Source organism: Notamacropus eugenii, chromosome 2 (assembly GCF_028372415.1).
Source record: "Notamacropus eugenii isolate mMacEug1 chromosome 2, mMacEug1.pri_v2, whole genome shotgun sequence".
NCBI lineage: Eukaryota > Metazoa > Chordata > Mammalia > Diprotodontia > Macropodidae > Notamacropus > Notamacropus eugenii.
The window spans coordinates 483564747-483584393 of NC_092873.1; the positions used below are offsets into that span (position 1 = coordinate 483564747).

Genomic DNA, 19647 nt, shown 5'->3' on the forward strand with positions numbered 1-19647 from the left:
AGGGAAGAAGCAGTAAGAGTAAAGGGGAGTAAAAGAGAGGGGGGCTAAAAGAAGGAAGGAAAGGCTGCAGGAGGTGGTGGTGAAAAGTGAAAACTTTTGAGGAGGGGAAGGGAGACGAGAAACGTAAAAGCACAAATGGTGGGAAAGAGGATGGTGGGAAATACACAGATTGTAATCATAACTGTGAATGTGAATGGAATGAAGTCTTCCACAAAATGGAGACAGATAGCAGAATGGATTAAAAGCCATAATCCAACAATATATTGTTTACAAGAAACACATTTTATACGGGGAGATACACACAGGATAAAGGTCAAAGGTTGGAGCAGAATATATTGTACTTCAGTTGATGTAAGAAAAGCAGGAGTAGCAATACTAATCTCAGACAAAGGAAAAGCAGAAATAGATCTAATCAAAAGAGATAAGGAAGGAAACTATATCCTGCTAAAAGGCACCATAAACAATGAAGCAATATCATTACTAAACATGTATGCTCCAAGTGGTATAGCATCCAAATTCTTAGAGGAGAGATTGGGGGAGTTGAAGAAAGAAATTGACAGCAAAACTATGCTAGTGGGGGACCTCAACCTCCCCCTCTCTGAACTTGATAAATCTAACCTCAAAATAAACAAGAAAGAGGTTAAGGAGGTAAATAAAACTCTAGTTAAGGTAGATATGATAGATCTCTGGAGAAAACTGAATGGGAATAGAAAGGAATATATCTTTTTCTCAACAGTACATGGCACATATACAAAAATTGACCATATACTAGGACATAAAAACCTCACAATCCAGTGCAGAAAGGCAGAGATAATCAAAGCATCCTCCTCAGATTCTAATGCACTACAAATTATATGTAATAAAAGGCCATGGAAAGATAAATTAAAACTCAATTGGAAACTAAACAATCTAATCCTAAAGAAGGAATGGATTAAAGAAGAAATCATGGAAACAACAACGTCATTCAAGAGAATGACAATAATGAGACAACCTACCAAATCTTATGGGATACTGCAAAAGCAGTTCTTAAGGGAAGTTTTATATCTTTGAATGCCTACATAAATAAAATAGAGAAAGAGGAGATCGATGACTTGGGCATGCAGTTGAAAAAGCTCGAAAAAGAACAAATTGAAAATCCCCAAGTAAATACCAAATTAGAAATACTGAAAACCAAAGGAGAGATTAATAAAATTGAAATTAAGAAAACTATTAAATTAATAAATAAAACCAGTAGTTGGTTGTATGAAAAAAACTGATAACATTGATAAACCTTTGGTCAATTTGATTTAAAAAAAAAGAAGAAAATCAGATTACTAATATCGAAAATGAAAGGGGTGAACTCATCTCCAATGAGGAGGAAATTAAAACAATAATTATAAATTACTTTGCCCAACTTTATGCCCACAAATTCGATAATGTAAATGAGATGGATGAGTATTTTAAAAAAAATACAAATTGCCCAGATTAACAGAAGAAGAAGTTGAATACTTAAACAACCCCATCTCAGAAAGAGAAATTGAACAAGCCATCAATGAACTCCCTAGGAAAACATTTCCAGGGCCAGATGGATTTACAAGTGAATTCTATCAAACATTTAAAGAACAGTTAATTCCAATACTATATAGACTATTTTTGAAAACTGGGGAAGAAGAGCCATCCCAAATTCTTTCTATGATACAAATACGTTTTGATACCTAAACCAGGAAGAGATAAAACAGAGAAAGAAAATTATAGACCAATTTCTCTAATGAATACAGATGCAAAAAATTTTAAGTAAGATTTTAGCAAAACAAATACAGCATCTTATCATGAGAATAATACATTATGATCAGGTAGGATTCATATCAGGAATCCACGGCTGGTTCAATATTAGGAAAACTATTAGCATTATCAATCACATCAACAACAAAACTAACAAAAACCACATGATTATCTCAATAGATGCAGAAAAAGCTTTCGATAAAATACAAGACCCATTCTTATTAAAAACACTGGAGAGTATAGGAATAAAGGGAACTTTCCATAAAATAATAAGCAGTATCTACCTAAAACCTTCAGCAAGAATTATATGTAATGGAGATAAGCTAGATGCATTTCCAATAAGATCAGGGGTGAAACAAGGATGTCCATTATCACCACTATTATTCAATATGGTACTAGAAATGTTAGCTGTAGCAATTAGACAACATAAAGAAATTGAAGGAATAAGAATAGACAAAGAAGAAACTAAGTTATCACACTTTGCAGATGATATGATGATATACTTAGAGAATCCCAGAGATTAAAATAAAAACTACTTGAAATAATGAACAACTTTGGCAAATTTGTAGGTTACAAAATAAATCCGCACAAATCTTCTGCATTCCTATATATTAGCAACAAAGTCCAACAGCAAGAGATAGAAAGAGAAATCCCATTTAAAGCTAGGGTAGACACTATAAAATACTTGGGAGTTCACCTGCCAAAACAAACCCAGGGACTATAGGAACACAATTACAGGATACTTTTTGCACAAATAAAGTCAGATCTAAGGAAGTGGAAAAACATCAGTTGCTCATGGGTAGGCTGAGCTAATATAATAAAAATGAGAATTCTACCTAAATTAATTTACTTATATAGTGCCATACCAATTAAACTATCAGAGCCGGATAAAATAATATCAAAATTCATCTGGAATAACAAAAGGTCCAGAATATCAAAGGGACTAATGAAAAGTAATGCTAGGGAAGGTGGCCTAGTGCTACCAGATCTCAACTTGTATGATAAAGCAGCAATTATCAAAACCACTTGGTACTGGCTAAGAAACAGAAGGGTAGACAAGTGGAATAGACTAGACACTCAAAGCACAGTAGGCAAGGAATATAGCAACATCCTGTTTGATAAACTCGAGGACCCCAGCTTCTGGGATAAGAACTCACTGTTCAACACAAATTGCTGGGAAAACTGGATAACACAGTGTGGTGGAAACTAGGCATAGACCCATGCCTGACACCATACACAAGAATAAAGTCCAAATGGGTACATGATCTAGGTATAAAGATTGATACCATGGACAAACTGGAGGAGCAAGGAATAGTGTATTTATCAGATTTATGCAGAAGGGAAGAATTTTTTATTAAAGTAGAGATAGAAAGCATTATGAAATGCAAGATGGACAATTTTGATTACATCAAACTGAAAAGTTTTTGCACAACCAAACTCAGTGCAACCAAAATTTGGAGGGATGTAGTGAATTGGGAAAGAACTTTTACAGCTAATCTCGGGGATAAAGGCCTCATTTCTAGAGTATATAGAGAACTGATTCAAATGTACAACAACGCAAGTCATTCCCCAATTGATAAATGGTCAAAGGATGTGAGCAGGCAATTTTCAGAGGAAGAAATTAAAGATAGCTATAATCATATGAAAAAATGCTCTAAATCACTTTTGATTAGAGACATGCAAATCAAAACAACTCTGAGGTACCACATCGTACCTATTAGATTGGCAAACATGACAGAACAGGAAAATGTTAAATGTTGGAGAGGATGTGGGAGAGTTGGAACACTAATTCATTGTTGGCGGAGCTGTGAGCTCATCCAACCATTCTGGAGAGCAGTTTGGAACTATGCCCAAAGGGCTACAAAAATGTGCATACCCTTTGACCCAGCAATATCACTTCTAGGACTGTATCCCCAAGAGATCATAAAAATGGGAAAGGATCCCATGTGTACAAAAATATTTATAGCAGCACTCTTTGTAGTTGCCAAAAACTGGAAGTCAAGGGGATGCCCATCAATTGGGGAATGGCTGAATAAATTATGGTATATGAATGTAATGGAGTACTATTGCAGCATAAGAAATGATGAACAAGAAGACTTTAGGGAGGCCTGGAGGGACTTATATGATCTGATGCTGAGTGAAAGGAGCAGAACGAGGGGAACTTTGTGCACAGAAACAACCACAGTGTGCTAGAATTTTTTCTGGTAGACTTGGAACTTCGTAATAACACAAGAACTTAAAAGAAAAATCTCAGTGGTTTTCTAAGGCAAAATGCCTTCCCAACTCAGAGAAAGAACTATGGAATTCATTCACAGAATGTAGCAGATCATGTTTGTGTGTGTGTGTGTGTGTTTGTGTATTATGTTTTGATTTGTTATATGATTTCTTCCATTTATTTTAGTTCGTCTACATAGCATGACTATAGTGAAAACATATTCAATAGAAAAGTATATGTAGATCTTATATAGAATTGTATGCTGTCTTGGGGAGGGAGGAGGGTGCTGGGGTGTAGCTGTGGGGGGTTAAAATCTAAATTTTATGGAAGTGATTGTAGAACATTAAAAAAATAAATTAAATTAAATTTTAAAAAAAAGACTTCAGAGAGGCCTGGAAGGACTTATATGATCTGATGCTGAGTGAAAGGAGCAGAACCAGGAGAACTTTGTGCTGGTAGACTTGGAATTTCGTAACAACACAAGAACTTAAAAAAAAAAAAAATTCCCAATGGTCTTCTAAGGCAAAATGCCTTCCAGACTCAGAGAAAGAACTATGGAATTCATTCTTAGAATGTAGCAGATCATTTGTACGTGCGTGTGTGTGTGTGTGTGTGTGTGTGTGTGTGTGTGTGTGTATTATGTTTTGATTTGTTATATGATTTCTTCCATTTATTTTAGTTTGTCTACACAGCATGACTATAATGAAAACGTATTCAATAGGAAAATATGTGTAGATTCTATATAGAATTGTATGCCATCTTGGGGAGGGAGGAGGTTGTGGGAGGGTAGGTAGAGGGGAAAAATCTAAGTTTTATGGTAGTGATTGTAGAACATGAAAAATAAAAAAAAATTTTAAAAAGTGACCCAAGTCGAGAGCAGAACAAAGATGGTGAAGAAAAGACAGTGACTTGCATGACCTATCCCAAATTCCCCTCTGAACAACTTTAAATCTCTCCTCACAATGCATTCTAGAGCAGTAGAACCTGCAAAGGCATAAGATGAAATAATTTTCCAGCCCAAGACAACTTAGGCTGGCAGCAAAGGTCTGTCACTCCTGGTTGACAGTGGAGCACAGACCAGTGTAGACAGGACCTTGGCAAGATAGCAATAGGCCTTGGTGGCAACTGAATCAGCAGCAGTGACTTCTGGAACTGTCAGCCCATAGACAGTAAGGAAGTTGGACAAGTGGTCAGAAAGAGATTAAAGGGGACCCTTTGCTGCCACTGGCCACAGGATTTTGTTGTCTTGCCCATACACAGTTCTGGGTCACAGTACTAGGGGTGAGGAGGAGCACTCACACTCTAGAGTGTGCAGATGAGGGGAATAGGGACCCTGCTCACAGTTCTAGGGTAGAAAACAGTGCTTGAAGTTGCTCACAGATCAAGGCACAGGTCAGGAGAGCAGTGACCACACTTCTTCTTAGATCTTACCATCTTATAAGAACTGGAAACCTACAGATACCCCGTCCCCAAACTAGCTCTGAAAATAGCTGCAAGAAAAGCCAAGAAAAGTTTGGGACAGTGCCCTTTCTACCAGGGGAACAGGGTCCAACTTTAATATAAAATTAAAAATCAAGAAATAGTTTGGGAAAATAAGTAAACAACAACAAAAAGAACCTGACTTCAGAAAATTACTATGGTGATATGGAAGAGCAAAATACAAATTCAGAAAACAAAGTCAAAACTACTATATCCAAAACCTCAAAGAGAAATGTTAAATGTTCTTAGGCCCAAAAAGGAATTCCTGGGAGAGCTCAAGAAAAATTTTTTAAAATCAAATAAAAGAGGTAGAAGAAAAATTGGGAAAAGAAATGCAAGCAATATAAGAAAATTATGAAAAAAGAGTCACCAAAAAAAAAAAAAAAGCCTGAAGAAAAAATACCTTAAAAAAACAGAACAAATGGTAGAACAGGCACTGAAAAGAAGGCCCCCATACAAAGCAGAATTGGCAAATGGAAAAAGACATAGAAATGCACTGAAGAGAAGAGTACTTTTAAAAAAATAGAATTGAGAAGATGGAAAAAGATGTGCAAAACTTCACTGACAAAAAGAACACCTTAAAAATTAGAATTAGGCAAATGGAAACTAGTGATTCTACAAGATATCAACTAACAACAAAACAAAATCAAAAGAATGAAAAAATAGAAAAAATGTGAACTATTTCATTGGGGAAACAACTGACTTGGAAAATAGTTCCAGGAGAGATAATTAAACATTTTTTGGACTACCTGAAAACGATGATAAAAAAATAAAAGCCTAGACATCATATTTCAAGAAATTAAGGAAAATTGCCCTGATATTTTAGAACAAGTGAGTAAAATAGAAATTGAAAGAATCCACCAATCACCTCCAGAAAGAGATAGCAAAATGAAAATTCACAGACTCCTATTTATGTATGAGGGATGGTGGATCCTGAGGAGCATTAGCTTCAGGACTAGTCTCTAGTCCCTAGCTCTAGTGTAAGGTAGAAAGACAAGGTGTCCTTACCTTTAGATCATGTCATCTTCCCAGCCCTTGCTTTATTCTTTCCTTAATATATCTTGAGAAGTAGATGCAACTGCCAAGAAATCCCTGTCCATAAGTTTATGGTTTAAGGTAAAAAACTTCCAAAATTTCTTGGTTCATGGTGACTTTATTGTCTCAGTAATTTTTTTCAAGGTGCCTTTAAAGATAAAAGAAATATTTAATAGTTATGTTTATTAAGTAGTTAGATGCAAACAAATTGAGTACTTAGGTCAAAAAGTCCTTAGTATCGATTTCAAAAATTAATGCACATAAATTTAAAAAGTAATATTTTTATTAAATATTTAAATGACTGTAATTGGTTAGTAGTGGGATGTGTTTTCCTGTTGGGCACCACTGCTCATATTTCCTTTCAAATAAAAAGCTTGAGAAGTTACTGTATTAGTACAAAGTACAAAATAAAATAAAAACATCCAACACTTAAGAATTCCATCAAAAGGGAAAGAAATGGAATACAATTTAATATTGAATCTGTGAACTGGCAAGCTAGATGGTTTCTACAATACTATGTATCTGTATGGGGGCAGCTAGATGATGCAGTGAATAGGCAGGGCCAAGTATGTTGTTAAGAAGACATATCTTCTTCAGTTCAAATCTGGTCTCAGATACTTAGTAGGTATGTGACCCTGGGCAAGTCACTTGACTCTGTCTCAGTTTCCTCATCTGTAAAATGAGCTAGAGAAAGAAATACCACACCTGTCTAGCATTTTCACCGAGAAAATACCCAATAGGGTCACATGACTGAAAAACAATGATGTTTCCTTCAAATTTAAAATATGCCTTGGTGCCTCTACCCCATCATTTTTTGGAGTACTTCTGTGAACAGTTTTGGAATCATGAGTCTAAGGCAGGGCTTGGGGGTTTCATGAGAGGACAAAAAGGCATAGAGGGATGGGAGCAGGTTATCAACAAACACAGAAATTACTGGCAATACTCCCAGGATGATGAATTATTGGAATTTGGTGGTGATAGGGTTCTTGGTCCTGGACTTGAGCACTGATTGACTTGGATGCCCTTGTTTTAAGCCTGACTTATTTGGGTCAAGCAAAACCAAGAGGAGACTGATAATGACTCAGGGGACTGCAAGTGGGGCTCAGTTAATTCTCTGGGATCTTCCTGTTTTTTAATGATCTCAATATGCTGATGAGTTAGCATTACATGGTAAGGCAAATGGGTACTTCAGGAAGATCTACTTCTTGGGTGTGACTTTTTTCTGTAGCCACTCCCTTAGCTCCTCTCCTTCTCAGAGGAGGTTTCTTCTTAAACCAAGTCATGTTGGAGGTCCCACTCAAGTACCAGGCTAAATAGTCCAGTTGCCTTAATTTTTGCTTCTTACTCATTGTGCAGTAGGATCATTTCCCTCCTTTTGTCAAGGAGAGACTTGTACAATGATGACCATCAACCCACTCCCAAAGTCAACTTAAGCAGCAAATTTCATCTTGGAATTCAGAGGTTCCATTTGTTGTCTGGTCTCTAGAACATCTTTTCTTGGAACAATTTGGAAAATGTCTTGTCCTCAAGGGCAACTCTTCAGTAGATTTATTCTGCTGGTTGCAAGTTACTTGTAGAGACTCCTTAGATGTTCCTGCTAAAGTATTTTGCAAAATAGATCTCAACACAAGTTAGAATAACCTCCCAAGTTTTACTTCTCCAAAACGTAGTTCATACTGTGAAAGCCAGTTCAAACCTTAGAGTTCTGACTTTAATAATAGATATATAAGGAGAAACATCCTATGAAGTAGGAACCCAGAGTTTTCTTGAAGCATCAGAAAATTCAGGTTTTTATATGCCCCATTAAAATCATTTACATTTAACATACAGGGTTATCTAATCTTATTACTTGCTCAAATTTTTCCATTCTGATTCCAATTTCTTTAGGAGGATCAGATGCTACTGGGAATATCCTGTATATTAAAACAGAAGTAACAACACTCTTGCAGATAGAGGCTTTCCACCCCTAGATTCACTGTTTACACAAATGGATTTATTTATAAGAGGCTGACTTTACTCCAATTATAATAAAAGACTTGCGAGGATACTTAAGTAATTGATTCCAAAATAAGACACAGAACAAACAGGTGTTATTTCCATAAGTGTAATAAACTTTGATGAAATTGACTTTTTCATTGATGTAACATAAAATATTCCATGTTTTATCCCTATAAGACAATTGATTGCACACAAATTCTCCTCTGCAAATCAAACTGAACATGTTTCTGATTTAGTTTCAGTAATTAACAGAATAACAGCTAGGTCTCTCAATCAGTTGTACCAATATCCAGTTATTCTTACATCATTTTGAAACATTTATTGACCTTATTTTATCTTTGCTTAATTATTCCCGTATTATTCAGAAAGGATGAGCTATTTAAGGCACTTAATCTTTCACACAAGACTATGTAAACCTTAGCAGGTTGATGGCAGACTCAAATATTGTTTTACTTAATCGTTTGGAATATGGAATGACTACACATTCAGATTGAATTCAGACACAATTCAGAATGAAAACAGCAAAATCTCACATACTTGCACTGTTCTCATATCTTCTACTGACCTCTTGCTCTGATTATAGAAATCTGATAAAACGAAGAGGCAGGGAAATGATTGTACAAGCATCAAACTGGTCCTTCAGGCTTAAGCCTAAGGGCACATATATGACAGTTAAATTCTTAACTCTGATTTCAAGTGTCACAATTTAACAACCAACCATGCAGTAATAATTCCACTTCATAGCTAGACTCAGGAATAGCTAGGTAGGAACATTCCTGTTGAAAAGAACACAATGGGAAAAACTGAGTCAGGAGGATCCTACCTTAGATTAATGTCAAAGTTGTCCTCTCAACTTTTCTGAGATATAAACCTCTACCTGTGAGAGCTCAGGATCACATTCTCTCTTAGTAGCTTGTGGCATTTCTCTTGAATGGTGGATTACAGACTTACTGATCCATCAGACAACCATACCTGAATTCAAATCTCAAAATAAAATCCGTTACAGTCTCAAGAGCTTTTACCTCAAATGGCAAGTTTAACTAATCCCTGCTTAGGGATAAATACAGTTATTTTTACTATCATGGTACTGCAATAAGCAATAAAAGTGTATGAAGACTCATACATATAAGAGTCTTCACATAATATTTTTCACTTATTTTTCTTTTCTTCTGAAGTTTAAATTTGTCCTGACATAAAGACCAATCATTAGAAATCATTTATATATTATATACAAACTTGCAAATCCTCAGCAAGTCAAATTCATTGTTTAGGAACTCCATAACCCAAACAAGCTCTTTTCTCAGGGTCAATGACTTTGCCCACACAGATGGTTTCCAGGAACCTGGCAAGTTTCCAAAATAAAGGGAATTGACATGGACCCCAGAGAAAGGGATAATCCTCTCTCAGGGAATAAGTTCCTGCCTTTGCACTCCATAATATGTTTTAGTTTTCAACATTCATTTTCACAAGATTTTGAGTTCCAAATTTTCTCCCCATCTCTCCTCTCCCCCCACACCAGTATGGCATTCATTCTGATTGCTCTTTCCCCCAGTCTGCCCTCCCTTTTATCACCCCCACCCTTATCCCCTTACTTTCTTGTAGGGAAAGATAGATTTCTCTCTTTTCCCCAGTTGCATATAAAAACAATTTTTTAACATTTGCTTTTAAAACTTTGGATTCCAAATTCTCTTCCTTTTCCCCTCCTCACCCACCCTCATTAAGAAAGCAAGAAATTCAATGTAGATTATACATGTGTAGTTATGCAAAATACTTCCATAATAGTCATGTTTTGAAAGACTAACTATATTTCCCTCCATCCTATCCTACCTCTCCATTTATCCTGTTTTCTCCTTTAACCCTGTCCCTTTTCTAAAGGGTTTGTTTCTGACTACTCTCCAACCCAATTTCTCCTCCCTTCTATGATCCGCACCCCCCATCCCCTTCTCCCTTACTTTCAAGTAGGGTAAGATACCCAACTGAGTGTGTATGTTATTCCCTCCCAGAGCCAAATCTGATGAGAGTAAGGTTACCTCATTCCCTTTCACTGCCCCCTCCTCCCCTCCATTGAGAAACTTTTTTCTTGCCTCTTTTATGTGAGATAATTTACCCTGTTCTATCTCTCCCTTTCTCCTACTCCCAATATATTCCTCTCACTCCTTAATTTTATTTTTAGGTATCATCCCTTCATATTCAACTCACCCTGTACAATCTATCTATCTATCTATCTATCTATCTATCTATCTATCTATCTATCTATCTATCTATCTATCTCTGTCTGTCTGTCTGTCTGTCTGTCTGTCTATCCACCTATCTATCTATATTTATTCCAGCTACTCTAATACTAAGCAAGGACTTATGAGTTACAAACATCATTTTTCCATATAAGAATGTAAAGAGTTGGACTTTAATAAATCCCTTGTGCTTTCTCTTTCCTGTTTACTTTTTCATGCTTCTCTTAATTCTTGTATCTGAAAGTCAAATTTTCTATTGCACTCTGGTCTTTTCATCAAGAATGCTTAAAAGTCCTCTATTTCATTGAAATTCCATTTTCCCCTGAAGGATTATATTGTTTTGTTGGGTAGGTGATTCTTGGTTTTAATTTGAGCTCCTTTGACCTCTGGAATACCATATTTCAAGTTCTTTAATCCCTTCATTTAGGAGCTGCTAGATCTTGTGTTATCCTGATTGTTTTTCCACAACACTGGAATTGTTTCTTTCTGGTTGTTTGTAATGTTTTCTCCTTTTACTGGGAGTTCTGGAATTTGGCTACAATATTCCTAGGAGTTTTCCTTTTGAGATCTCTTTCAAGAGGCAATTGGTAGATTCTTTCAATTTCTATTTTACCCTCTGGTTCTAGAATATCAGGACAGTTTTCCTTGATAATTTCTTGAAAGATGATGTACAGACTCTTTCTTTGATCATGGCTTTCAGGTAGTCCAGTAATTTTTAATTATCTCTCTTGGATCCCTTTTCCAGGTCAGTGTTTTTTCCATTGAGATATCTCACATTGTCTTCTATTTTTTTCATTATTTTGGTTCCATTTTATAACTTCTTGATTTCTCATGAAGTCATTAACTTCCATTTGCTCCATTCTAATTTTGAAGGAATTATTTTCTTCAGTGAGTTTTTGTACTTCCTTTTCCATTTGGCCAATTCTGATTTTTAAGGTATCCTTCTCCTCATTAACTTATTGAACCTCTTTTGTTTAGTCTATTTTAAGGTATTCCTTTCTTTGTTATTTTGGGAGGTCTCCTTTAGCAAGCTGTTGACTCTTTTTTCATGATTTTTTTGCATCACTCTCATTTCTCTTTCCATATTTTCCTTTACTTCTCTGACTTCATTTTCAAAGTCATTTTTGAGCTCTTCCATGGCTTGCAGTCAATTTATATTTTTTCTGGAGGCTTTTGATCTAGGAGCTTTGACTTTGTTATCTTTTTCTGGTATATGTTGATCTTCTTTGTTACCAAAGTAAAATTCTATATTCTGATGTTTTTTTAAACACTTTGCACATGTTCCCAGACAAACATTTGCCTTTGTAACTTTTTGCCAAGGTAGGATTCTATTTCCAGTGAGGGTGGAGGTGGGAGTGTGTATACTTTCCCAGGTTTCAGGGGTTTTGTATCAGCTGCTCAATCCCCCACTGTCTGTGGACCCAGAGCTCTGGAAAGAACCTCTACCACCACTGCCACTGCTGCTGCTGCTGCCACCAGTGCTGCTTCTTCCTCCTCTCTCCCAGTACTGGGGCTGGATCCCAGCCAGACCAAGTCTCATAGAGTTTTCCCACTCACCTTCTATCCTGTCTTTGGCTATTGTGCGCTAAGAAGTCTAGAAATTGCCACAGCTGCCAGTGATTTGGTCCCCTGAGGCCTGTTCCAGCCCCATCTGCTCCAGTGTGGCCCACACTGGACTGTACTCCACTCCACTCCACTCCCAGTCTAGTGCAATAGATGCTTCCCATCAACCTTCCAGACTGTCTTGGGCTGGAGATTTGTTTTACTCTATCATTTTGTGGGTTCTGCAGCTGCAGAATTTGTTTAGAGTTATTTTTATAGGTTTTTGGTGGGGTTTGGGGAGAGAGCTCTAGCAAGTCCCTCCTTTTATTTTTCACCATCTTGGTTCCACCACAACCACATGTTTTCTGGGTGGCAAGCCCCTTATTTTCCAATATTCTATGGCTACCCACTTGCCAGGATGTTGGGTTTTTGTTTTGGGGTGTTTTTTTTTGGTTCCTACATAGCATCATCCATTTCACATCAGTAACTATCAGAAAGAACATGGATTGTTTATTTTTAGGATCCCAGTATATGATAACCAGCACATGGGGCCTAGAGTCATCCCCTATAGCCCTATATTGAGGGTTACTATGACTATCTTCCTAAGGGAGGGGAGTTGGGGGTATCCATTGCATTTATCCTTAGAGTTGCTGTGACTGTGCTCTTTGACACCACCACTACCACTCCCCAAGGTGGAATAGACCAACCATGCTGCATACCTTCATATTTCAAGGAGGACTACTTTGAATATATAGAACCAATCTAGATAAGGCTTTCATCTCATTCCTTCCTTTCCACACACAATAATCAATTACCATTTCCAGGTTTTAACATTAAAACCATAACCCCAAATAACTTTCATAAATGATAGCCAAATTGCTGTATATTTAACTTCCTCATAATTATAGGCAAAGGTAAAAATATCTAGTTCCCTAAATGGCTATTACACAACACTATAAAATAGGGTTAGCGGGGATGATAAAATAGCATCATTGAGCTTCAACAATTTTCTACCATCTTTTAGTTTCTTTCAGTTCATATTTCAATAATGTCAAAGTTGCTTGACATAACTGATACAAAAGTTTACCAATTTGAACAATATTATGCATTTGAAACCTGAAACAAACCCATTACCAATTGACTTCAATCCTGTTGAATGCATTTCCTAATTACCTCATAGAGAAAAATCAGGCCTCTCATCACCATTCCTATTGTATGCCAATCACATCTATTTAAGGAACTGGTAATAACTTGCTTAAAGTCACTCAGTTAACAATATCAGATCCCTGCATTTTCTCAGTTTTTCTTAATGCCAAATAACATAATAAATTTCAGCCTATCTTAAGCATGAAATTAGAAGTGACATGTTTCCCTTAAAATGTGACCAGAATGAATTAAATTACACTTGGATCTATATTCCAAATGGTATTACATAGATTCTGGGGTTATGATTTTAATACTGACTGTAGTATTATATTTTAAATAATTGCTATTTGTTCCAATCATTTCACATTATGGGGTCAATTATTTCCAGCCAATTCACTGCCAAAAATTGTAAAAGTAGCAAACTGATGTTAGGGATTTAATCTACCCTCATTATCACATTTAAGAGCACATTTTAATTTAGTTCAAATCTTGGTTCCACAATCTTGGAAGGATCCTGTAGCTTATCAATTTACTCATGGCTTCTTACAATTAATAAGAGTCTCATATAATTTCAGTTGTTTCCAATTTTAACACACATACTGATTTAAAAAGTTTTATTTTTAATTGACCAGTACTTAAGTTTAGTTTGTAAGCATCCCTAAATTCTAGCTAGAAGTTCCAGTCAAATTCACTTACCTTTTGGTTGTTTCCCAATTCACACAAACCTTTTCTCTTTTTGTGAACCAGAAAAGGGTTAAGTACCAGTTCTATCCAAAGTGTATGCCTTATTTTTTCTTTATTCTCTTCACCTTGAAACTTTTACTGACATAGCCTCCAAATCCATTTCTCTATAATCAATCAAATGACCTTCTCTTAATAAGTCTATCATTTTGGGCTGAAAGATTCCCCCCTTCTCTGTTTTTTTCTTTTGTCTGTCCTTTTATACCCCAGGACCTGGCCACAGTTCAAGAATGTAGAAGGAGAGATAGAATGTGTGTGTGTATAGATAGATAGATAGATAGATAGATAGATAGATAGATAGATAGATAGATAGATAGATAGATAGATAGATAGATGGATGGATGGATGAATGGATATAGACAGATGGATATCATACCTATCTATAAAACTTTTAGGGATTTAATTAATAAGGCACAGGAAAATTTGCCAACATATGTCTTGTTTCTTTCAAATTCTGATCCTACTCAAATAATTTTCACTTCACTGAATACATTTTCTATTTTTTTCTCCTTCTGTTCACCCATGCAGGCTGCTGCAGTCAACCATGGATGGAGGGAGAGGAGAGACTCTCTTGCAATTACATTCCTTATTGCTCTCCAGTCTACATGCTTAACTGTCTTCAACCTGGCTAACCAGCAAACCAGCATTTGTGTTTCTCCTTCTCTACCTTTTTGACTAACACCTCAGCTATGACAACAGTAGCTTTCTGCTTATTTCCTTCTAAGCAGAATTCCTGCAGCAACTTCCTATTCTCAGACTCTAAGTCTAAGAACTTGATAGTGGCTTTTTTTTCAGTTCTGTGAGAAAGGGACCATTTCACATCTGCCACTACCTATCTCCCTCCCTTTCCCTACCTGATGGAACACATTCTCACCAGGAGGGACTCTTGTCCTTCTAGCATTTTCAGGGCATCCTCATACTTACACAGTGGTCCTCATGTGTCCAACACAGTGCCACCCCCCATATGGAGGTCATTCAGACATTCATTCATGGACTATCCCCTACTCCCTTGGCATGACTTTGGTATCCTGCCAACTCTGCCAATTGTAAGGTCTGGAATACCCTCAGCTGGGGAACCCTGTACTACCCCCACAACAAGGGGGTGTTTTGATACCCAAAAAAGGCCAAGTAATTAGAGTTGGTTAAACAAAGGAATTTAATCAATCATTATAATTACTTACAATACAGGCTATCTGGGGTGTCTGCCAGATCCCCACAAAAGACCCCCAGAAATCCCCATAGTAATTATAGAAAACAGATGAAGGGAGGAGGATCCATAGGACACTTCACTATGGATTGGTGGATATTTGGGGTTTCTGCTTAGTAATTGGCTCATTTCTAAGCTTGGGCATTAAGCCAATGTTGATGATTAAATGCCCAAACACAAGACTGTATACAGGTCATGTACTGGTCACAAAATGGTCGCTGTACCCATGCTATGATTTTCATCTAAGCTATGTCTCAGTATCTAATTAATGATTTTGGATCTAAGTTATAATTTTTAACAGGTCACCATGTCTGGGCTTCCACCTTTCACAGAATTTAAGTTAATGGCTTTTCACTTCTTATTGTGTATTATGGTTTTTTCCCAATTGGGACCCACACTGGTATAAGTAATCTCTGCCCTTGGAAGCTGTAGAACTGAATCCATAGATTTCTCTGACAGCTAAATACTGCCAACTAGAGATAGTGTTGTGAGAATATCATAGTTTTAGATCTATTTCTGTCTCTTCTCATGTTCCCCACTTGTTTCTTTCCATTACATTCCAGCAATGATATATACAGATTAGCAATGCAGTGTGCCAAAGCAGAGAGATGGAATATATATTTTTAGGAATAGTAAGAAATCCAGCTCAGTTTTTATGTTTGTAGATTTTAAGAAATAAAAAGACTTTTAATATTAAAAGTTTATACTATGATTTACCAAAATAGAAGGGTAACTTTGACCTAAAACCTAACACATCTGGACTTAATGTCTTTGGAAGCTTGGAAGAGGAAAACTCTGACTTCTTTGGAGAACTAAGTCTGCTGGAACATCAAAACAGCTAGAGACAGAAAGGGGACTGAATCCAAGAGTGTCACGATGTTAAGTATTCAGAAACCCATTTAAGTATCAGTATAGTTACACATAATTTTCCTTACTGGAGGCAGGGGGAGGGAATAAGCATTTATATAGTGCCTACCTCATGACTGTGCTAATATGTGCTCTACAAATATAATCTCATTTGAGATACCTGATAACCACCAATACTTGAAAGCAATTGAAAGGAAGTTGGATAGGTTGTCTCTATCTCAGAGGTCATTAGAGCCTTTAACTGTTCAGTATCCCTGTGATGTCAATGAGAGATTCCATCACCTAATGTTCTAAGATGAGTTCAAATCCCACCCCAGACACTTACTCACTCTGTGACACTGGATAAATCCTTTAACTTCTCCCAGCCTCAGTTTTCTACTCTGTAAAATGGAGGTAATCACTGCACTTACTTGCCAGGTTGTTGAGGATAAAACAAGATAAATGTAAAGTGATTTGCAAACTTTAAAGTGCTTTGTAGAACACTAGCTATTATTATTATGACTGTTGTTGTAGATGATGGTGAGGATGATGGTGATTGTCTTGGCAAGGGATGATAAGAACCTAAACTACTTGTGATAGTTGAATGAGTAGACAGAAAGATTGAGAAGGTGATATTGCAAGACTTGCAAACTAGGGTGAGTCAAGGGTAACTGAGCTTTTGAACTGGGGTAACTGCAAGAATGATGGTGTTCTCAATAGAAATACAGACATTAGGAAGAGTTGTAGGTTTCAGGAGAAATATTATAAGTTCTTTTGTGGATGTGTTGAACTTGAAATATCTATGGGACATCCAGATTATCTTCTGCAAGTATTGGAATGTGAATAAGATCACTGCATTGAGGAAGGTGCAAATAATATTTCATTGACTGGCACAGGAAGTCAAACTGGAAACAATATACTCACAAGCAAGTGGGATTTTGGGGAGAGGGGGATGCCTGGGCTTGGATACTAAGTTGTTGTAGGAATGTTATAGCTCTGATAGCGTTCACCTCTCTGCTCTGCTAGGTCTGACCCTAGAAGACCTTATAGGACATGAAGTATATGTTTTTGAAGATGGAGAATTTGCTGCAGGAAGACCTGATCATTTGGCCTGAAACCTACTAAAGCAAAGGGCAGACTCTGGCTTATGGTGGGGTGGCTGATGGGACATCTGCTGAGCTTTTCCTAGAAAATAGTTGTGCTGTATCAAAATATCTCAAATTAAGTACAGGGAAATGCAGGCTCAATATCAAGAAAAAACTAAATTAGTGGAAAGAACCCAAGGGAATCATTCCAACATTGAACATTAAGAAGAAGACAAAAATATTAGTTTTTTATAGAGTATGGGCTAATAATGGCACTTCGTAGGCCTTTTCTGTAGCTTCCTAGATATGTAAAAAAGGGCCAAGTTCTCCATTGCATCCTAGGCCATCTCCAGTCATCCTGATGAATATCTGGTCACTGGATTCAGATGGCTCTGGAGGAGAAGTGAGGCTGGTGACCTTGCACAGCCCTCCTTCACTCAAAACAAAGTCAAGTGCAAATCATGTCATCATTTCTCTGATGGCATGGTCTTCTTTGGCAATGAAGGATGAACATAACAATCTAATAAGTAGTTGGTAGTGTCAAAATGGAGCTCAAAAGAGAGATTATGGCAGATAGTCTCATAGAGGTGATGATAAAAGCCATGGACATGGAGGAGGTATTCTAGAAAGAGATGTGGGAGCCCAGGACAGAACCTTGGGATAACCCACTGAGGCCTGGAAGGTTATGAGACTTGGTCCAAAATCTCTTAATTTCTAGGGTTTCTTAAGTTTAGGTCTCTGGACTTGTTAGACTACGTCAAGTTGCCTTCAAAAACTCCGAATCTATTCTCACCTTTGCTTTGTCTTTTCATTTGTGACTAGCAGAGTCATTGACATATATTAATATCAGAACTGCATGCCTGGTCCCTTTCCTGGACTGGCAATTGGATGTTCTAGTGTGTGTATAACTTGAAGGGAGGAATGTTGACTGATAGGAGGTCTTTCAGGCTGTATCACCAAAATTATGAAGAAATGGGTGGGGGAGAAAAACTATGATGGAGTCTCTTGTTCTGTTGGACATTTAAATCTGACTTGTCACATGCTGATTATTTTTCTTGCTCATATTTTTACTTTGGCTTCTTCTGCTATATATAGGAAATGTTTATGGGAAATTTAAATCCTCCCATCCCTGGAGGACCTGCCTTTTGAATTATCTGTGATCCCTGAGGGTGGAACATCCAAAGAACAGATGCATGAATTCATTAAAACTGGGGTATAATTTGGATTTTGTATGTTTTTGTAAGCAAGCCTGCCAGTCAGTCTGTTTATTTCCATGACTGATAGTCTGACTTTTCCGCAGTGAAATCCACTTTCTGAAACCCCACAGGCCTAATTTTCTGCAGGGATATTACCTTCTCTTCATAGTCTGCAGTTTAAAGGAACAGAAATTTGTCTTTAGCCAGGAACCCATAGTACTGTGAGAATTTGGGGAAAATTGACATGCTGCTTTTAGGTATCTGCAAAGATGTAAAAGTAGAGATTTGTGCCTTAGCATTATTTCTAGTGTTTTAATTATTCAGATCTCTTTTCAAGTGTATTTGAGCTTTTCTTTTGAGGCTTTCAGGTCTCAGACTTTGTCTGAGTTTATATGATGTCAAAATAATCTGTTAATTTGATTAAGCTAATAAAAATAAGTTGGACCAGTTTTAAATTGTCATGAAGATGACAACTCATTAATTTATTATATATATATATATATATATATATGTATATTTACTTTTCAAACAGGAGCATAATTCTAATGGAGGAAATTTCTCCCTCTTGGGAATCTTGGAGCACACTCATTGTCTTTAGAACCTATAGAACACTTAGCACCCAAAAGCTTATATGAACCCTATTTTTGTGCATCTTTAGTCTTATCAAAAATCCCTAAGGGCAAGGAGTGCATATAAATGAGAGTAACAGTAATGATAATTATGACATAGGGACTTGGAATCTAGAAAATCTGGCTTCTACCTCCACTACTTGCTAGCTGTGTTACTCTAAGTCATTTAAACTGTCAGCCTCAGTTTCCTCACCTATAAAATGAGGATAAACACCTATACCTCAGGGTTGTTGTGAGGCTTAAATGAAATAATCTGTAAAAATTTTAGAAGACCTTAACAAGTTATATAAAAGTCAGTTATCATCATCAAAATAACTTTACATGAAGAATTACTCCAGTATTTTATTTTGGTTTGAAGGTAAGTGGATTCTCAAAGACTGTACAAGCAAAATATAAACTCTGACAGATTCTGCCATTTTGGGAAGAATTTGAGTATGGTTCTTACAAGAAACTATTTTGCTTCCTTGAGACCCAGCCTAATTAGGTATTGAATCTCATTAGTAAACTGGCTGCTTGAAGATGAATGGCTTGCAGGC

The 19647-nt window shown here is 36.7% G+C and overlaps 1 long non-coding RNA gene across 7 annotated transcripts in view; it reads left to right on the forward strand.

The window, feature by feature from the left end:
- The window catches only part of LOC140529828 (uncharacterized), a 54365-nt gene that overhangs the window by 27176 nt on the left and 7542 nt on the right, over nucleotides 1–19647 (forward strand). The window lies entirely within an intron of this gene.